At 56.8% G+C, this 20,806-nt stretch overlaps 1 protein-coding gene across 1 annotated transcript in view; it reads left to right on the forward strand.

Moving 5' to 3' along the window:
- The first annotated feature begins 2,797 nt into the window (after positions 1–2,797).
- The window catches only part of VAMP7 (vesicle associated membrane protein 7), a 60,369-nt gene continuing 42,360 nt past the window's right edge, over positions 2,798–20,806 (forward strand). The window contains exon 1 of the mRNA XM_075941228.2: positions 2,798–2,956. The gene's annotated coding sequence lies outside the window, so the exon portion shown is untranslated. The remainder of the gene's footprint in view (positions 2,957–20,806) is intronic.

Genomic DNA, 20,806 nt, shown 5'->3' on the forward strand with positions numbered 1-20,806 from the left:
GTGATATTGAAAACCAGAAAAAAAGAGCTCCAAATGTGCTATTATAAATCTTCAAACCAAACCAAAAAAAGTGATTTTGTGAATTGAGTTTTTTAAATCAGTCTCATAATTTGGAGGGGCCTGGCTCAAGTTTGAACTCTTGGGGTTGGTGACACTGCTGCTGTCCCATGTTAATTCCACTCAGAGGCATTCATAGGAGCTAGCCAAGGTTTAGTATGACACTGGCTACTGGTGAGAGGTGCAGTGAGAGCAGGATTAGGAAATGAAGAGATGTAAAAATTACAGAGTAATTTACGTTTAAAGGACAGTACCTCACCAAGCTATGTTCTTGGCACCTAACTATGCATTTTCATCACTAGGGTATGTCTACACCAGCCACCCTAGTTCAAACTAGGGTGGCTAATGTAGTCATTTGTACTTGCAAATGAAGCCCGGGATTTAAATATCCCAGCTTTCATCTGCATGTTCCCGGGCGCCACCATTTTTAAATGCCCGGTAGTTGGTGTCATTGGTCCAACACAGTTCTCCATGTACCTTGTCATGATCCTGATTCTCATCCATGACTACCTTCCTGATGGCACCAGGATTGAGTATCATATGGATGGTCAACTCCTCAATCTCCAATATCTCCAAACACAATCTAAGATTAAAAGAAATGGCATCACTAATCAGTATGCAGATGACTGTCATTCTTGCACACGCAGAAGCCAATCTGCAAAGCACTCTACATCTTTTTGCAGTTATCTATCACACCCTGGGTCTGTCTCTCTACATTGGGAAAACAAAGGTATCCAATCAGCCCTCCCCTGCACAAACTACTCTTCATACTCCACAAATCACCGTCAGCGGAGAACCTCTGGAAAATGTGGATCGTTTTCTGTACCTTGGCAGCCACCTCTTCCAAACAGCTGGTACTGACACAGAAATTGAATACAGGTTCTGCTGTGTCAGCACATCTTTTGGAAGACTACGCAAATTTAAATTAAATATGGGTAGGGGTTGGTTATCTACAAACAGGTAAGATCTTGGTTTACAAAGCAGTTTGTAGGAAACCTTTGTATTCTACAAACATCCCACATGACTGGAATGGTTCCAGCAGTGCTGCCTCAGGAACATTCTCAGATTCTGCTGAGAAGCCAAATGCACTAATGTCAGTGTTCTCTAGCCAACATCAGCAGCATAGAAACACGGGTCATGATATACTGGCCACTCTGAATACGCCTATCACTCACCTCCTCAAACCATAGTAATAGAGATGTAGCCGTATTAGTCTGGTCTTGCTGAAACAAAAGACAGGACTATGCAGCACTTGAAAGACTAACAGAATGGTTTATTAGGTGATGAGCTTTTGTGGGCCCACGAAAGCTCATCTCCTAATAAACCATCTTGTTAGTCTTTAAAGTGCTGCCTAGTCCTGTCTTTTGCTCCTGAAACAAGTATCCTTCTCTCAATTAAATTGAGGAAGAAGGGCTTATAGAGGGAAGCAGAAGCATTTCAAAGATATATTGAAAGTACATGTTAAAAAGGGATGCATTAACCCAACAAATTGAAATGACTCGGTGTGAAACACAGAACACCATGCACCAAGCCAAAGCTTGCTTTGGGAAGAACAGATGTACTCTTGAGAGAAAAGTGACAAAGGAAGAAAGAAAGGCCATGACAGCGCAGCCAACAGCTGTGTCTTCTCCACAGTTACACCTGTCACTTCTCCAAGGTTATACCAGGGAATGCTGCAGGCAGACATCATCCTTGCACAGAGGGCTAGTCAGAGAAAAAGATGAGCTGAGCATGACTGGTGCTGAAATATGGGGCAGATTCAGAAGAGGCGAACAGTGTCCTACTACACCTCTGGCAGACAGCATTGTGTGAGATGCTACAGTACCAGGGCTGCCCACCTCAAAACAAGAGGCTGTGAATCTCCATCACACTGTGCAGGCCTGTTCTCAGGGGCGAGGTAGAGCAGAAGGTCTGACAGACATTTGGGGAACATGCTGCTGCTTGCCGGCCAGTGCAGCGCAGGGAGCTGGAAGTGATGGGAGTCTGCATTGAACTCAGTTGTGACTGTGACTTTCAGTCTGGATTGAACTCAGTTGTGACTGTGACTTTCAGTCTGCATTGAACTCAGTTGTGACTGTGACTTTCAGTCTGCATTGAACTCAGTTGTGACTGGGACTTTCAGTCTGGATTGAACTCAGTTGTGACTGGGACTTTCAGTCTGGATTGAACTCAGTTGTGACTGGGACTTTCAGTCTGCATTGAACTCAGTTGTGACTGTGACTTTCAGTCTGGATTGAACTCAGTTGTGACTGGGACTTTCAGTCTGGATTGAACTCAGTTGTGACTGGGACTTTCAGTCTGGATTGAACTCAGTTGTGACTGTGACTTTCAGTCTGCATTGAACTCAGTTGTGACTGGGACTTTCAGTCTGGATTGAACTCAGTTGTGACTGGGACTTTCAGTCTGCATTGAACTCAGTTGTGACTGGGACTTTCAGTCTGCATTGAACTCAGTTGTGACTGGGACTTTCAGTCTGCATTGAACTCAGTTGTGACTGGGACTTTCAGTCTGGATGCCCTGTGGCGCGTTATGGCCACAGGACAGTGACTTCGAATTGGAGTCTGGCTGCGATTGGCGGCTGCGGGTGAGTCTCCCCAGAAGGCGCGTGACAGCTCAACAGCTGGAGCAGCCATGCTCTCCGAGCTCGCCTCAGAACTACACTACCCAGCATGCAGAGCGGCAGGGGGGGGGCTTCCCAACGTACAGCGCGGCTCGGGCGAAGTGGCCCCGCCCCGCGCAAGTGACTACATTTCCCGTGAGGCTCGGCGGCCACGGGCGCGTCCTCGGCGGAAGTGCACGTGCTCGCGGAGCGGAGGCCGGGGCCAGCGATAGGAGGAGGCAGGTGAAGAGCGCGCGGGGCTGGAGACTCCCCCTGCCCGAGAGCGAGGCCGCGGCGCAGGTGAGAGGGGGCGGGGCGGGGGCAGGGTTGGTATGGGGGGGTAGGAGGAAGCTGGACGAGGGGGGGCAGGGTTGGTATGGGGGGGTAGGAGGAAGCTGGACGAGGGGGGGCAGGGTTGGTATGGGGGGGCAGGAGGAAGCTGGACGAGGGGGGGCAGGGTTGGTATGGGGGGGTAGGAGGAAGCTGGACGAGGGGGGGCAGGGTTGGTATGGGGGGGCAGGAGGAAGCTGGACGAGGGGGGGCAGGGTTGGTATGGGGGGGTAGGAGGAAGCTGGACGAGGGGGGGCAGGGTTGGTATGGGGGGGCAGGAGGAAGCTGGACGAGGGGGGCAGGGTTGGTATGGGGGGGCAGGAGGAAGCTGGACGAGGGGGGGCAGGGTTGGTATGGGGGGTAGGAGGAAGCTGGACGAGGGGGGGCAGGGTTGGTATGGGGGGTAGGAGGAAGCTGGACGAGGGGGGGCAGGGTTGGTATGGGGGGGCAGGAGGAAGCTGGACGAGGGGGGGCAGGGTTGGTATGGGGGGGTAGGAGGAAGCTGGACGAGGGGGGGCAGGGTTGGTATGGGGGGGCAGGAGGAAGCTGGACGAGGGGGGCAGGGTTGGTATGGGGGGGCAGGAGGAAGCTGGACGAGGGGGGGCAGGGTTGGTATGGGGGGTAGGAGGAAGCTGGACGAGGGGGGGCAGGGTTGGTATGGGGGGGCAGGAGGAAGCTGGACGAGGGGGGGCAGGGTTGGTATGGGGGGTAGGAGGAAGCTGGACGAGGGGGGGCAGGGTTGGTATGGGGGGGGGTAGGAGGAAGCTGGATGAGGGGGGGCAGGGTTGGTATGGGGGGGTAGGAGGAAGCTGGACGAGGGGGGGCAGGGTTGGTATGGGGGGTAGGAGGAAGCTGGACGAGGGGGGGCAGGGTTGGTATGGGGGGGGTAGGAGGAAGCTGGACGAGGGGAGGCGGGGTTGGTATGGGGGGTAGGAGGAAGCTGGACGAGGGGGGGCAGGGTTGGTATGGGGGGGTAGGAGGAAGCTGGATGAGGGGGGGCAGGGTTGGTATGGGGGGTAGGAGGAAGCTGGACGAGGGGGGGCAGGGTTGGTATGGGGGGTAGGAGGAAGCTGGACGAGGGGGGGCAGGGTTGGTATGGGGGGGGGTAGGAGGAAGCTGGATGAGGGGGGGCAGGGTTGGTATGGGGGGGTAGGAGGAAGCTGGACGAGGGGGGGCAGGGTTGGTATGGGGGGTAGGAGGAAGCTGGACGAGGGGGGGCAGGGTTGGTATGGGGGGGGTAGGAGGAAGCTGGATGAGGGGGGGCAGGGTTGGTATGGGGGGGTAGGAGGAAGCTGGACGAGGGGGGGCAGGGTTGGTATGGGGGGTAGGAGGAAGCTGGACGAGGGGGGGCAGGGTTGGTATGGGGGGGTAGGAGGAAGCTGGACGAGGGGAGGCGGGGTTGGTATGGGGGGTAGGAGGAAGCTGGACGAGGGGGGGCAGGGTTGGTATGGGGGGGGTAGGAGGAAGCTGGATGAGGGGGGGCAGGGTTGGTATGGGGGGTAGGAGGAAGCTGGACGAGGGGGGGCAGGGTTGGTATGGGGGGCAGGAGGAAGCTGGATGAGGGGGCAGGGTTGGTATGGGGGGGTAGGAGGAAGCTGGACGAGGGGGGGCAGGGTTGGTATGGGGGGGTAGGAGGAAGCTGGACGAGGGGGGGCAGGGTTGGTATGGGGGGGTAGGAGGAAGCTGGACGAGGGGGGGCGGGGTTGGTATGGGGGGGTAGGAGGAAGCTGGACGAGGGGGGGCGGGGTTGGTATGGGGGGTAGGAGGAAGCTGGACGAGGGGGGGCAGGGTTGGTATGGGGGGGTAGGAGGAAGCTGGACGAGGGGGGGCAGGGTTGGTATGGGGGGGTAGGAGGAAGCTGGATGAGGGGGGGCGGGGTTGGTATGGGGGGGTAGGAGGAAGCTGGACGAGGGGGGGCGGGGTTGGTATGGGGGGGTAGGAGGAAGCTGGACGAGGTGGGGCGGGGTTGGTATGGGGGGGCTAGGAGGAAGCTGGACGAGGGGGGGCGGGGTTGGTATGGGGGGGTAGGAGGAAGCTGGACGAGGGGGGCGGGGTTGGTATGGGGGGGGTAGGAGGAAGCTGGACGAGGGGGGGCAGGGTTGGTATGGGGGGGGTAGGAGGAAGCTGGACGAGGGGGGGCGGGGTTGGTATGGGGGGGTAGGAGGAAGCTGGACGAGGGGGGGCGGGGTTGGTATGGGGGGTAGGAGGAAGCTGGACGAGGGGGGCAGGGTTGGTATGGGGGGGTAGGAGGAAGCTGGACGAGGGGGGGCAGGGTTGGTATGGGAGGGTAGGAGGAAGCTGGACGAGGGGGGGCAGGGTTGGTATGGGAGGGTAGGAGGAAGCTGGACGAGGGGGGGCAGGGTTGGTATGGGGGGGTAGGAGGAAGCTGGACGAGGGGGGGCAGGGTTGGTATGGGGGGGCAGGAGGAAGCTGGACGAGGGGGGGCAGGGTTGGTATGGGGGGGTAGGAGGAAGCTGGACGAGGGGGGGCAGGGTTGGTATGGGGGGGTAGGAGGAAGCTGGACGAGGGGGGGCAGGGTTGGTATGGGGGGGTAGGAGGAAGCTGGACGAGGGGGGGCAGGGGTGGTATGGGGGGGTAGGAGGAAGCTGGATGAGGTGGGGCAGGGTTGGTATGGGGGGGTAGGAGGAAGCTGGATGAGGGGGGGCAGGGTTGGTATGGGGGGGTAGGAGGAAGCTGGACGAGGGGGGGCAGGGTTGGTATGGGGGGGTAGGAGGAAGCTGGACGAGGGGGGCAGGGTTGGTATGGGGGGGTAGGAGGAAGCTGGACGAGGGGGGGCAGGGTTGGTATGGGGGGTAGGAGGAAGCTGGACGAGGGGGGGCAGGGTTGGTATGGGGGGGTAGGAGGAAGCTGGACGAGGGGGGGCGGGGTTGGTATGGGGGGGTAGGAGGAAGCTGGACGAGGGGGGGCAGGGTTGGTATGGGGGGGTAGGAGGAAGCTGGACGAGGGGGGCGGGGTTGGTATGGGGGGGTAGGAGGAAGCTGGACGAGGGGGGGCAGGGTTGGTATGGGGGGGTAGGAGGAAGCTGGATGAGGGGGGGCAGGGTTGGTATGGGGGGGTAGGAGGAAGCTGGACGAGGGGGGCAGGGTTGGTATGGGGGGGCTAGGAGGAAGCTGGACGAGGGGGGGCAGGGTTGGTATGGGGGGGTAGGAGGAAGCTGGACGAGGGGGGGCGGGGTTGGTATGGGGGGGGCAGGAGGAAGCTGGACGAGGGGGGGCGGGGTTGGTATGGGGGGGTAGGAGGAAGCTGGACGAGGGGGGGCGGGGTTGGTATGGGGGGGTAGGAGGAAGCTGGACGAGGGGGGCGGGGTTGGTATGGGGGGTAGGAGGAAGCTGGACGAGGGGGGCAGGGTTGGTATGGGGGGGTAGGAGGAAGCTGGACGAGGGGGGGCAGGGTTGGTATGGGGGGGTAGGAGGAAGCTGGACGAGGGGGGGCAGGGTTGGTATGGGGGGGTAGGAGGAAGCTGGACGAGGGGGGGCAGGGTTGGTATGGGGGGGCAGGAGGAAGCTGGACGAGGGGGGGCAGGGTTGGTATGGGGGGGTAGGAGGAAGCTGGACGAGGGGGGGCAGGGTTGGTATGGGGGGGTAGGAGGAAGCTGGACGAGGGGGGGCAGGGTTGGTATGGGGGGGTAGGAGGAAGCTGGACGAGGGGGGGCAGGGTTGGTATGGGGGGGTAGGAGGAAGCTGGACGAGGGGGGCAGGGTTGGTATGGGGGGGTAGGAGGAAGCTGGACGAGGGGGGGCAGGGGTGGTATGGGGGGGTAGGAGGAAGCTGGATGAGGGGGGGCAGGGTTGGTATGGGGGGGTAGGAGGAAGCTGGACGAGGGGGGGCAGGGTTGGTATGGGGGGGTAGGAGGAAGCTGGACGAGGGGGGGCAGGGTTGGTATGGGGGGGTAGGAGGAAGCTGGACGAGGGGGGGCAGGGTTGGTATGGGGGGGTAGGAGGAAGCTGGACGAGGGGGGGCAGGGTTGGTATGGGGGGGTAGGAGGAAGCTGGACGAGGGGGGGCAGGGTTGGTATGGGGGGGTAGGAGGAAGCTGGACGAGGGGGGGCAGGGTTGGTATGGGGGGTAGGAGGAAGCTGGACGAGGGGGGGCAGGGTTGGTATGGGGGGGTAGGAGGAAGCTGGACGAGGGGGGGCAGGGTTGGTATGGGGGGGTAGGAGGAAGCTGGACGAGGGGGGGCAGGGTTGGTATGGGGGGGTAGGAGGAAGCTGGACGAGGGGGGGCAGGGTTGGTATGGGGGGGTAGGAGGAAGCTGGACGAGGGGGGGCAGGGTTGGTATGGGGGGTAGGAGGAAGCTGGACGAGGGCCGGGGGCAGGGGTGTTACTGGGGGTAGGAGGAAGCTGGATGGGGGGGCAGGGTTGGTATGGGGGGGCTAGGAGGAAGCTGGACGAGGGGGGGCAGGGGTGGTATGGGGGGGCAGGAGGAAGCTGGATGAGGGGGGGCAGGGGTGGTATGGGGGGGCTAGGAGGAAGCTGGACGAGGGGGGGCAGGGGTGGTATGGGGGGTAGGAGGAAGCTGGGAGGGCCGGGGGCAGGGGTGTTACTGGGGGTAGGAGGAAGCTGGATGGGGGGGCAGGGTTGGTATGGGGGGGCTAGGAGGAAGCTGGACGAGGGGGGGCAGGGGTGGTATGGGGGGCAGGAGGAAGCTGGATGAGGGGGGGCAGGGGTGGTATGGGGGGGCTAGGAGGAAGCTGGACGAGGGGGGGCAGGGGTGGTATGGGGGGGTAGGAGGAAGCTGGACGAGGGGGGGCAGGGTTGGTATGGGGGGTAGGAGGAAGCTGGATGAGGGCCGGGGATAGGGGTGGTATGGGGGGGGTAGGAGGAAGCTGGACGAGGGGGGGCAGGGTTGGTATGGGGGGCAGGAGGAAGCTGGATGAGGGCCGGGGATAGGGGTGGTATGGGGGGGGGTAGGAGGAAGCTGGACGAGGGGGGGCAGGGTTGGTATGGGGGGCAGGAGGAAGCTGGATGAGGGCTGGGGGCAAGGGTGGTATGGGGGGGGAGGGAGTTAACCCCCAAGGAGAGTGCTGAATCCCCAGGACAGAGCCAGGGGCTTCCACCCAGAGGATGGAGAAGCCTCCTGCAATTCCATGGGTTGTTAGTGTTCAGGTGGTGGAACTGTCAAACAGTGGGGCACCCAGGCTTTGTTGTGTTGTCTGTGCACCTGTGTAGGGTTGCCAGGAAGCTTGGCTAAGAGAGATATTGGGGCCTTCCTGATATGCCTCGGTAGCAACACATGAAGTTGCTGATCAAAAGGATTCTAAGTATCTATTTAGAGTTCCCTGTTAGTGCTGTTTGTATGAACCACCAGTTGCTAATAGAAACTCACTGTTAATTACATAATTACACCTGAGCCATTTTTCTAGTGTTGCAGCTAGGGAGAATGGTTTGATTACAATTAAACAGATTAAGCATTTTAACTTTCTCATGTTTATCAAACTTAAATTAATATTTTATTTTAATTGATGTTCAACACACAAGGTTTTGATGATTTCTTTATTTATGGCAGGGGTGGGGAACATTTTTTGGGCCGGGGCCATTAATCCACAGAAAAATCAGTTGGGGACCACACAAGTGAAAAGCAAACGAACTCCCAAAACCTTCAGCTCTCACCGAGGCGGCCCACAAATAAGATACCTCACTCTGCTGGCATTCCAGCCCTATGGGGTGAGGGGAAGGGACAGGGAGGACTGACATTCAGGTCTTCCTATAGCTCAGATTTACTTTGCTGGTAGATTTTATGGAACCCCCTTAGGTTGTGGGGTGGGGACAAAAATGAGGGGTTCAGTGTGAGACAGGGCTGCCAGAGAGTAGGATAGGGTTGGGGTGCAGGATCTGGGAGGGGAGCAGAAGAGGGAGAGGTTGCAAGGTATGGGTGGCAGATAGGGTGCAGAAGCAGGCTGGGAGTGGGGTGTCTGGATAGAGGGAGGGAGCAAGAGCAGGGGAGGGTGCAGTGTGTGGCCAGAAGGGAAGGGTGCAGGAGCAACAGTGATGCAGGAGCGGACTGGGGGTAGGATCCCTGGCCAGGAGGAAGGGTGTCTAGCCATGGGGGAGTGTGCAGGAACAGATGGGGGGGGGGGTAGGGTGTCTGCCCAGAAAGGAGGATGTCTGACCAAGGGGATGTGTGCAGGAGTGGGCTGGGGGTAGGTGTCTGGCCAGAAAGGAGGTTGTCTGACCAAGGGGATGTGTGCAGGAGTGGGCTGGGGGTAGGTGTCTGGCCAGAAAGGAGGTTGTCTGACCAAGGGGGTGTGTGCAGGAGTGGGCTGGGGGTAGGTGTCTGGCCAGAAAGGAGGTTGTCTGACCAAGGGGGTGTGTGCAGGAGTGGGCTGGGGGTAGGTGTCTGGCCAGAAAGGAGGATGTCTGACCAAGGGGGTGTGTGCAGGAGTGGGCTGGGGGTAGGATGTCTGTTCAGAAAGGAGGTTGTCTGACCAAGGGGGTGTGTGCAGGAGTGGGCTGGGGGTAGGTGTCTGGCCAGGAGAGAGGGTGCAGAAGCGGAGTGGGGGGTAGGATGTCTGGCCAGAAAGGAGGATGTCTGACCAAGGGGGTGTGTGCAGGAGTGGGCTGGGGGTAGGTGTCTGGCCAGGAGAGAGGGTGCAGAAGCGGAGTGGGGGGTAGGATGTCTGTTCAGAAAGGAGGTTGTCTGACCAAGGGGGTGTGTGCAGGAGTGGGCTGGGGGTAGGTGTCTGGCCAGAAAGGAGGATGTCTGACCAAGGGGGTGTGTGCAGGAGTGGGCTGGGGGTAGGTGTCTGGCCAGGAGAGAGGGTGCAGAAGCGGAGTGGGGGGTAGGATGTCTGTTCAGAAAGGAGGATGTCTGACCAAGGGGGTGTGTGCAGGAGTGGGTTGGGGGTAGGTGTCTGGCCAGGAGAGAGGGTGCAGAAGCGGAGTGGGGGGTAGGATGTCTGTTCAGAAAGGAGGTTGTCTGACCAAGGGGGTGTGTGCAGGAGTGGGCTGGGGGTAGGTGTCTGGCCAGGAGAGAGGGTGCAGAAGCGGAGTGGGGGGTAGGATGTCTGTTCAGAAAGGAGGATGTCTGACCAAGGGGGTGTGTGCAGGAGTGGGTTGGGGGTAGGTGTCTGGCCAGGAGAGAGGGTGCAGAAGCGGAGTGGGGGGTAGGATGTCTGGCCAGAAAGGAGGATGTCTGACCAAGGGGGTGTGTGCAGGAGTGGGCTGGGGGTAGGTGTCTGGCCAGGAGAGAGGGTGCAGAAGCGGAGTGGGGGGTAGGATGTCTGTTCAGAAAGGAGGTTGTCTGACCAAGGGTGTGTGTGCAGGAGTGGGCTGGGGGTAGGTGTCTGGCCAGGAGAGAGGGTGCAGAAGCGGAGTGGGGGGTAGGATGTCTGTTCAGAAAGGAGGTTGTCTGACCAAGGGGGTGTGTGCAGGAGTGGGCTGGGGGTAGGTGTCTGGCCAGGAGAGAGGGTGCAGAAGCGGAGTGGGGGGTAGGATGTCTGTTCAGAAAGGAGGTTGTCTGACCAAGGGGGTGTGTGCAGGAGTGGGCTGGGGGTAGGTGTCTGGCCAGGAGAGAGGGTGCAGAAGCGGAGTGGGGGGTAGGATGTCTGGCCAGAAAGGAGGATGTCTGACCAAGGGGGTGTGTGCAGGAGTGGGCTGGGGGTAGGTGTCTGGCCAGGAGAGAGGGTGCAGAAGCGGAGTGGGGGGTAGGATGTCTGTTCAGAAAGGAGGATGTCTGACCAAGGGGGTGTGTGCAGGAGTGGGCTGGGGGTAGGTGTCTGGCCAGGAGAGAGGGTGCAGAAGCGGAGTGGGGGGTAGGATGTCTGTTCAGAAAGGAGGATGTCTGACCAAGGGGGTGTGTGCAGGAGTGGGCTGGGGGTAGGTGTCTGGCCAGGAGAGAGGGTGCAGAAGCGGAGTGGGGGGTAGGATGTCTGTTCAGAAAGGAGGATGTCTGACCAAGGGGGTGTGTGCAGGAGTGGGCTGGGGGTAGGTGTCTGGCCAGGAGAGAGGGTGCAGAAGCGGAGTGGGGGGTAGGATGTCTGTTCAGAAAGGAGGTTGTCTGACCAAGGGGGTGTGTGCAGGAGTGGGCTGGGGGTAGGTGTCTGGCCAGGAGAGAGGGTGCAGAAGCGGAGTGGGGGGTAGGATGTCTGTTCAGAAAGGAGGTTGTCTGACCAAGGGGGTGTGTGCAGGAGTGGGTTGGGGGTAGGTGTCTGGCCAGGAGAGAGGGTGCAGAAGCGGAGTGGGGGGTAGGATGTCTGTTCAGAAAGGAGGTTGTCTGACCAAGGGGGTGTGTGCAGGAGTGGGCTGGGGGTAGGTGTCTGGCCAGGAGAGAGGGTGCAGAAGCGGAGTGGGGGGTAGGATGTCTGTTCAGAAAGGAGGTTGTCTGACCAAGGGGGTGTGTGCAGGAGTGGGCTGGGGGTAGGTGTCTGGCCAGGAGAGAGGGTGCAGAAGCGGAGTGGGGGGTAGGATGTCTGTTCAGAAAGGAGGTTGTCTGACCAAGGGGGTGTGTGCAGGAGTGGGCTGGGGGTAGGTGTCTGGCCAGGAGAGAGGGTGCAGAAGCGGAGTGGGGGGTAGGATGTCTGTTCAGAAAGGAGGTTGTCTGACCAAGGGGGTGTGTGCAGGAGTGGGCTGGGGGTAGGTGTCTGGCCAGGAGAGAGGGTGCAGAAGCGGAGTGGGGGGTAGGATGTCTGTTCAGAAAGGAGGTTGTCTGACCAAGGGGGTGTGTGCAGGAGTGGGCTGGGGGTAGGTGTCTGGCCAGGAGAGAGGGTGCAGAAGCGGAGTGGGGGGTAGGATGTCTGTTCAGAAAGGAGGTTGTCTGACCAAGGGGGTGTGTGCAGGAGTGGGCTGGGGGTAGGTGTCTGGCCAGGAGAGAGGGTGCAGAAGCGGAGTGGGGGGTAGGATGTCTGGCCAGAAAGGAGGATGTCTGACCAAGGGGGTGTGTGCAGGAGTGGGCTGGGGGTAGGTGTCTGGCCAGGAGAGAGGGTGCAGAAGCGGAGTGGGGGGTAGGATGTCTGTTCAGAAAGGAGGTTGTCTGACCAAGGGTGTGTGTGCAGGAGTGGGCTGGGGGTAGGTGTCTGGCCAGGAGAGAGGGTGCAGAAGCGGAGTGGGGGGTAGGATGTCTGTTCAGAAAGGAGGTTGTCTGACCAAGGGGGTGTGTGCAGGAGTGGGCTGGGGGTAGGTGTCTGGCCAGGAGAGAGGGTGCAGAAGCGGAGTGGGGGGTAGGATGTCTGGCCAGAAAGGAGGATGTCTGACCAAGGGGGTGTGTGCAGGAGTGGGCTGGGGGTAGGTGTCTGGCCAGGAGAGAGGGTGCAGAAGCGGAGTGGGGGGTAGGATGTCTGTTCAGAAAGGAGGTTGTCTGACCAAGGGGGTGTGTGCAGGAGTGGGCTGGGGGTAGGTGTCTGGCCAGGAGAGAGGGTGCAGAAGCGGAGTGGGGGGTAGGATGTCTGTTCAGAAAGGAGGTTGTCTGACCAAGGGGGTGTGTGCAGGAGTGGGCTGGGGGTAGGTGTCTGGCCAGGAGAGAGGGTGCAGAAGCGGAGTGGGGGGTAGGATGTCTGGCCAGAAAGGAGGATGTCTGACCAAGGGGGTGTGTGCAGGAGTGGGCTGGGGGTAGGTGTCTGGCCAGGAGAGAGGGTGCAGAAGCGGAGTGGGGGGTAGGATGTCTGTTCAGAAAGGAGGTTGTCTGACCAAGGGGGTGTGTGCAGGAGTGGGCTGGGGGTAGGTGTCTGGCCAGGAGAGAGGGTGCAGAAGCGGAGTGGGGGGTAGGATGTCTGTTCAGAAAGGAGGTTGTCTGACCAAGGGGGTGTGTGCAGGAGTGGGCTGGGGGTAGGTGTCTGGCCAGGAGAGAGGGTGCAGAAGCGGAGTGGGGGGTAGGATGTCTGTTCAGAAAGGAGGTTGTCTGACCAAGGGGGTGTGTGCAGGAGTGGGCTGGGGGTAGGTGTCTGGCCAGGAGAGAGGGTGCAGAAGCGGAGTGGGGGGTAGGATGTCTGTTCAGAAAGGAGGATGTCTGACCAAGGGGGTGTGTGCAGGAGTGGGCTGGGGGTAGGTGTCTGGCCAGGAGAGAGGGTGCAGAAGCGGAGTGGGGGGTAGGATGTCTGTTCAGAAAGGAGGTTGTCTGACCAAGGGGGTGTGTGCAGGAGTGGGCTGGGGGTAGGTGTCTGGCCAGGAGAGAGGGTGCAGAAGCGGAGTGGGGGGTAGGATGTCTGTTCAGAAAGGAGGTTGTCTGACCAAGGGGGTGTGTGCAGGAGTGGGCTGGGGGTAGGTGTCTGGCCAGGAGAGAGGGTGCAGAAGCGGAGTGGGGGGTAGGATGTCTGTTCAGAAAGGAGGATGTCTGACCAAGGGGGTGTGTGCAGGAGTGGGCTGGGGGTAGGTGTCTGGCCAGGAGAGAGGGTGCAGAAGCGGAGTGGGGGGTAGGATGTCTGTTCAGAAAGGAGGTTGTCTGACCAAGGGGGTGTGTGCAGGAGTGGGCTGGGGGTAGGTGTCTGGCCAGGAGAGAGGGTGCAGAAGCGGAGTGGGGGGTAGGATGTCTGTTCAGAAAGGAGGTTGTCTGACCAAGGGGGTGTGTGCAGGAGTGGGTTGGGGGTAGGTGTCTGGCCAGGAGAGAGGGTGCAGAAGCGGAGTGGGGGGTAGGATGTCTGTTCAGAAAGGAGGTTGTCTGACCAAGGGGGTGTGTGCAGGAGTGGGCTGGGGGTAGGTGTCTGGCCAGGAGAGAGGGTGCAGAAGCGGAGTGGGGGGTAGGATGTCTGTTCAGAAAGGAGGTTGTCTGACCAAGGGGGTGTGTGCAGGAGTGGGCTGGGGGTAGGTGTCTGGCCAGGAGAGAGGGTGCAGAAGCGGAGTGGGGGGTAGGATGTCTGTTCAGAAAGGAGGTTGTCTGACCAAGGGGGTGTGTGCAGGAGTGGGCTGGGGGTAGGTGTCTGGCCAGGAGAGAGGGTGCAGAAGCGGAGTGGGGGGTAGGATGTCTGTTCAGAAAGGAGGTTGTCTGACCAAGGGGGTGTGTGCAGGAGTGGGCTGGGGGTAGGTGTCTGGCCAGGAGAGAGGGTGCAGAAGCGGAGTGGGGGGTAGGATGTCTGTTCAGAAAGGAGGTTGTCTGACCAAGGGGGTGTGTGCAGGAGTGGGCTGGGGGTAGGTGTCTGGCCAGGAGAGAGGGTGCAGAAGCGGAGTGGGGGGTAGGATGTCTGGCCAGAAAGGAGGATGTCTGACCAAGGGGGTGTGTGCAGGAGTGGGCTGGGGGTAGGTGTCTGGCCAGGAGAGAGGGTGCAGAAGCGGAGTGGGGGGTAGGTGTCTGGCCAGAAAGGAGGTTGTCTGACCAAGGGGGTGTGTGCAGGAACGGACTGTGGAGGTAGGGGTTGGACCTCCTGAGTTCGGGACCATGTGGACCTGATTGGTCCTGAATGAGGGATTTTTCTGGATAAGGGGAGGTCATTTCAGGCCACCTTCTGCTGCCCACCATACTGGGCTTCCTGGCACCCCCTTTTCTCCAAACTCCAGCGCAGCCCCCCTTCCCCACTGCCCAGGCCGGCCGGGCGCTCTTGGCAGAGCTGGGAGGGCGGCCCACCAGTCTAACTCAAGATCCTTTCCTACAGTGCTACCACCTGCTCAATTATTCCCCATTTTGTAGTTGTGCATTTGATTTTTCCTTCCTCCATGAAGCACTTCCTATTTGTTTATTGAATTGAATCATCTTGATTCAGACAAATGTTCAATTTTGTCAGTGTGGTCTTGAATTCTAACCCTGTCCCCCATAGTGCATACAACCTCTCATCTTGGTGTCATCTGCAGATTTTATAAGTGTACTCTCCATTCTGTTACAAGTCATTAATGAATATTTTGAATAGTACCAAGCCCAGAACTGAGTTCTCTGGGACCCCACTAGATACTCCCCCAGTTTGATAGTGAACGGTTGATAGTCTGAGTGGTGTACCAATTTTATAGTAATTTAATCTACATGGCATTTCCCTAGTTTGCTTATGATAATTCCCTTACTACTTCTCACTTCCCCAGTTCTAAGCTGTAATCACAATCTTCTAGTCAAGGCAGACTATGGAACTTTCTTTGGTAAGTGCAGGCAGTACTCTTGAATGAAGAGGCATAACTACACTGTTGGTATTGGTCCCTACTCCATGCTAGCACAAAGAACGAGCAAAACATTTAACTCAACTTTCTAATGTCAGTGCAAAACTTATCTGTAGTCTCGGCCTTCAGAATGATCCTACAAAGTCTTTCTGCTTTTCATCTCATCCAAAAATGCCATGCACTGTAGTGTATTCTAGGGGACTTGACTGTGAAAGTACAAACCCCCAAATTGTAGAACTTTGAAACTGTACTGTCTTATGATTTCTTCTTTTTCTCTTCCTTGCCTTTTAAGTGAGTTATTGTCATTTACTTACTTGGGTCTTTTCTCAAAAATCACTGGGAAACTTCAGTTAATGCAGAATGCAGCAATCTGTTCACTTACTGGCCTTCTGAATATAGGATATATTGCAACTGTATTTTGACTATACTCGCTAACTTTTTTTTGTGCATGGCTCAAGACATTGCATTTGATCTGCAAAGTGCTATAAGATTTGGGTCTGGCTTATTCTGCAGACAGCTTTCCTTCTGTCTATCAGCCCACAGTTGCAATCCGTTGATTCTTGCTAAGAGACCCCAGATTTGAAATCTGGCAGAGTCCTCTTGAAAGAGGCCTTCAACTCTATAATGTATCCATTCTCCTCTCCCTTTCTTGGCCTTGCAGTTTGTCACCTTGGAGAGTGTTGCAAGGCTTATTTTAGTCATTCAGACTTTTTCTAAATAAGCTAAGTAGATCCATATTTTCTTCCAGGAAATCTTGAGTTGGTTTTGTACAGATTGGGTGTTTCTAATTTATTGTAAACAAGCTTAGAAATTGAGGGTACATATTTGATGCATTAAATATTCAGAATCTTAGTTGTAAGGTGTCAACCACTTACTCTGCTTCCTCTACTATAAGTAACTAGTCTTTAGCATTTAGGAATAGCACAAATTTTCATTTGAGGTCAGGGGCAGGGAAGGAGGAGAGAGCTTATCCAGATTATTTATTGGAGAGAGTGGAAATGTAGCATTCCATTCCAGATGTCTTTTAATCAATTTTGTGAGCATCTAAATAGGGAGAAAAGCTTTATGAAATTTTTCAAAAAATTAACTCCTAGGATTGGGACCTACTAGGTCATTTAGTTTGCATCCTTGCCGGTGCAGGAAGAGGAAGATTTTTCTAGGCTTTCGTAAAAGCAATTGTAATGTCTAGCTTTAAGTGTCTGAAAAGTATGAATTGTACTTCCTGATCCGCACCATTTTTTCTAAGTGGGGAAACTGACCAAGGTTGGGGTCCTTGTCCAGGTACACACCACATGCAGAAGAGCTGCTGGTCATTAGGCATCCTGTTTCTTGATTTACGCGGAAGAAGCATTGTTTGTAGTTGAGTTGTTATCTAGGCAGTAGCAGAGACGGTTGCTTTCCTACAGTGGTTCGATAGCCCTTTATGCTCTTTTGAGATCACAGTCAAGAATCCTAGTTTGGTCCTGCCTCACATGAGAGTATTAAGCCCCCGTAAATTGGCTTTTTCACCGATGCAGTTGTTTGGGATACAGTCTGTTTTTGGCTTGGCTTTCTTCTCTCTTTAAGGTTTGGTAAACATGTGGTGGTCCTACTGGAAGGTCCAAGTGTTGAAAAGCTTTCTAAATAGAAGGGTAATTAAGTTCTGGAATAGGCTTCCATGGGAGGATGATTTCTGGAATTCTCCTCCTCTGCAGTGGGGAGGCTTTTATGACATGTTAGACAAACAATCCAGACGGGTAATTTGGTTCTGCCAGTGCAGCGGGCTGGACTTGACCTCTCACGGTCCTTTCTAACCTTAGTTTCTGTGATTCTGTGGTTTAGTCAGTCCTGGAATGTGCCTTTTTATATCATCATGACTCGGTTCTAAAATCACCCTGGTGACTAGTGATGTAAAATCTTGTTTAGCTGGTTAACCAATTACACAGGAAGTTTACTTCACATTTAATCAGTTAACCAGTTTGGGGGGCGGGGGGAGACAAGTTCCCCCCCATGGCCAGGCTGAAGCTGCCAACCACAGAAAGGGGTTGTTGTGTGCCCCCTGCCAGCAGTGGGTGGGGCGGAGATGTTCAGGCCCCCACTGATGAACTGGTAAGCATCACCTATTAAGGGTGATGGTTACAGTTTAACCTTTCACATCCCTACTAGTGATAATAGCATAAAAATAGACTGTGGGTTGGGATCCTGAAATAGGTCTTACAACCCCATTTTAATGGGGTCACCAGGGGCCTGGGACTGAAGTCTGAGCCACATTGCCTGAGGGCTTCATCTTAGCTGGCATGGCTCATATTACAGGCCCAGTGCTGAAGCCCTTGGCCCCCTCACCTGGGACGGTGGTTCTAGGGAGGGGCTGAAAAGTAATTTTTGTTGTCAAAGATAGGGATGTGACTAATTGACTGTCTGATAAACAAAAGCTTATTGGATAGTGACTGGTCGCTTCCCCTCCCCCCGCTGCTTCTATCAGAAAGATGCAGCTGGGTGTTGGGGGGAGCAGTTCCACCTTTGAAGTGTAGGAGCCCCTGCTGGGGCTCTCGTGCATTTCAAAGCAGAAGTGCTGCACCTGCTGGCCCCAGGCCCCACGAGGCATTTTAATCTTTGAAATGCACAAGAGCTCCTACTTGTATGGTTCAAAGATGGAATACTGCTGACACTTCTGCCTTTGAAATGTAGCAACAGCTGGGTGGGCTCTTGCTACATTTCAAAGCGGAAGCGCCCTTATCGGCTAATTGAATAGTTGATGGATTTCCATCATCTAGACTATTTGATTAGTCGATTTATGCTAGTCAAAGAGTATCATGGTACATACAGTTTAGAAGTTTAAGAGCCCCTTGTCTAAGTCTTTTTCCTGCCTTTCAGAATAAAAGGGGGAGATTTATTTGGTAACGGATGCACTCTACCGTGACTGGTTGCACTTAGGCTGAATTCTTGCTGTATGAGGTACTTAATACTCCAAAACTCTCTAACCTTCAAAAAAGAAACTTCCCTAGCTCTAGCAATGTGCTCTGAAGAGCCATGAACTCAGGCGTTCTGAGACCAGAGGTGACAAGCAGATTCCACAGTCACCCCAGTTGTGGATTCTGCCACCTCCTACTCTGGCTTGTCTCTTTTGTTCTGGTGTTCTGCAAAGGTGCAATATGGTCCCCAACCTTTTGGGGCTGCTGGGCACCCGGGGGCGGGGCCACGGCCGTGCGCGTGCTGCGCATCCGGGGGCAGGGCCACGTATCCACTGCACGCCCGGGGCGGCACCATGCATGTGCGATGTGCAGGGCCAGCTCTAGGTTTTTACCTCCCCAAGCAAAAAAAATTTCTGGCCTGCTGCTGCAGGACAGGCGCTGAGGAGGAAGCACCCCTTTCACCTTGCAGCTCTCTGACTCTCACCACACCCTCCAGCCAAACCCAGCCTACGTCCTGACTCCCCTCCACACACATCCCTGTCCGTGCACATCCCGACCCCCACCCAGCCACTCGCCGAACCCAGTTTCCACCTTCTCTCCCCTCCCAGGCAAACTCGACCCCTCAGTGACCGGATGCAGTCTGCCCCCCTTTTGTCCCCTACCTGATCCACCCTGCGCCCTCTCCTCCCTTCCAGCCAAACCCGATCTCCCGCCTCCTCACCGGACCCAGTCTGCTCTGCTCTCCTACTTTCCCCCACTGACCGAACTCCGTCTCCTTTCCCTGCCAAACCCTCATGTCTCCTCCCCTCAGCACGTGTGGAAATGTTGGAGCGCCCTGGGGGAAGGGTGAAAGTGGCACAGGTCCCCCTGGGGATATGCATGGACACAGTCAGGAAACCTAAAGGGCAAGGCCAGGGACACCTCTCTCCCTTCCCCCCAATCTCTGAGCTGGGGCAGGGGAGGCCCCCTCCAGAGGCTCCTCGCCGCCAGACCAACCAGATGGGGCTGCAAAGTAGCTCTCCCCTCCCCTTAGCCTAGGCACCTCTGCTTGAATCATCCTGGCCCGGGCAGGGCCTTCCTTCTGCCCATGGCTGCAGCTCTCCCCTCCCTCCGACCATCACTGAGGTAGAGAAAAGGGGGAGAGTCGCCCCCCCGCACATGCCAAGGGTGCTCGCTGAGGCCCGAGGGGTCACTAGTAAGCGCAAGGCAGGCAGAGAGATGACCACGGGCACCTGGCTCTCAGCACGGTCCCTGGCTGCAGTGCCCCAGGCTGCCCCTTGCCCGGCCCCGGATCGCTCTGTGCAGCCTGCCCCGCACAGCCCAGGGAGAGCGGCTCGCCCCAGCGCCGCTGCTGTTCTCAAAGCCCAGGGTGCACCCCCTGCACGTCAGGCCGCACTGGCTAGTGCCAGTCAGAGGAGCGCGAACTATCCCCGGGCACCGGAGTTTGCTCCCTCGGGCATTTCCCCTGCGCTGGGAAGGCGACTGGAGCGGCGCGTGGCCAGCGCGCCTGCCGGGTTCGCCCGCTGCGACGCCCACTTGCACTAACTAGAGGGCGCACTTCTCCCTGGTGCTGAGGGGAGGCAGCGAGGCAGCCCCGGAACCGTGATGTCATGACACCTCAGCCAATCACGGCGGGGCTGCGAGCGCAACTTGCCCCACGCACCCCGCCTGCCGAAGGTGGCTTGCTGCTGGCCCATCACGTGCTCTGCCCCCCCTCCCATTGCCTCAGGCGGCCACAGGGAAGCCTGCGTGGGGCGGTAAGGGTTAGGAGTTCTCTGGCCAGTGTCTCAGATGCCGCCCCTGGCAATGTCTCCCCCCAAGCACATGCTTGGTTTGCTGGTGCCTAGAGCCGGCACTTCGTGGGTGCACGTAAGTGCCCCGGCAGGTGCCATGGCGCCCACGGCACCGCATTGGGGACCACTGGCATAGTGGGTGAGTCTGCACAACTTCTCTAATGGTGAATGAAAAATGTCTTAAACCAAGCAAGTGAATGAAATGTCTAGTTTTGAAGTCTGTTTAGGAAGAAGTCAAGACAACTTATTTTCCAGAAGTGTCTCAAGACAGAGTTACCTCTGACCAGAGTACAGTGGTGCACTCCTATGCAAATGAGCAAGTTTGCAGGCCTCAGTTTCTCTAGATATCTGTCTCTGAGGCTATTGGAGAAAGGGGGTGACTAGTAGTTCTCTTGTATTCGGCTAATTTGCTGCCATATACTACCACACTAGGTGTGGCTTACAGCAGCCAGGTTTCTGGATATTCCCAGGAAGGAGCAATAGATTGCTGTGGTAGGTTTTTAAGGTCACTTTCATAAGTGTCTTATAGGTCAGTGAAAGCAGGTCAGCTCAGATTTTTACTCAGCTATGCCTGTGAAACAAGTATATGAGCTGAGCTGATGTATATCAGCTCTGCATGATGATTAAACTGCTGCTAATGACCGTAGGCTTTTCTCTGTGTAACTTACAATCTCTTCCTTCCAAAAGAGGATATAATCATTGTATAGATGCAGGTGGGTGGTGGGAGCGATGAACATGGTGAGGCTAAGACAAAGGTCAAGGCATGAATTGACAAAATGGCCACAGTCGTGAATCCTAGTCAGTCCCTTATTCTGATCACAATGCTCTATGGGTAGGATTTTTGTTGTTTTGGAGGAGTGCTTCCGTTTCATCCCATAAAAGAATCCTGAATGCAATAAGCCAGGGGTTCTCAAACTTTGTGATACCGTGACCCCCTAAAATGCTAAATGGATTTGTGACCTCCCCCACCCTCACCAAAGTTGTTAAGCATAAAAAAGGGGGGTGGGAGCCAAAGTTGCAAGTTGCACCGATTTGTCCAGTTTGGGACTGCACACTAATGCACCAATGCACCCACCCCTCCCGCTGAGGCAAGCACCCCCCCATCCCACTG

Source organism: Pelodiscus sinensis, chromosome 13 (genome assembly GCF_052426305.1).
Source record: "Pelodiscus sinensis isolate ZL-2025 chromosome 13, ASM5242630v1, whole genome shotgun sequence".
In the NCBI taxonomy this organism is placed as follows: domain Eukaryota; kingdom Metazoa; phylum Chordata; order Testudines; family Trionychidae; genus Pelodiscus; species Pelodiscus sinensis.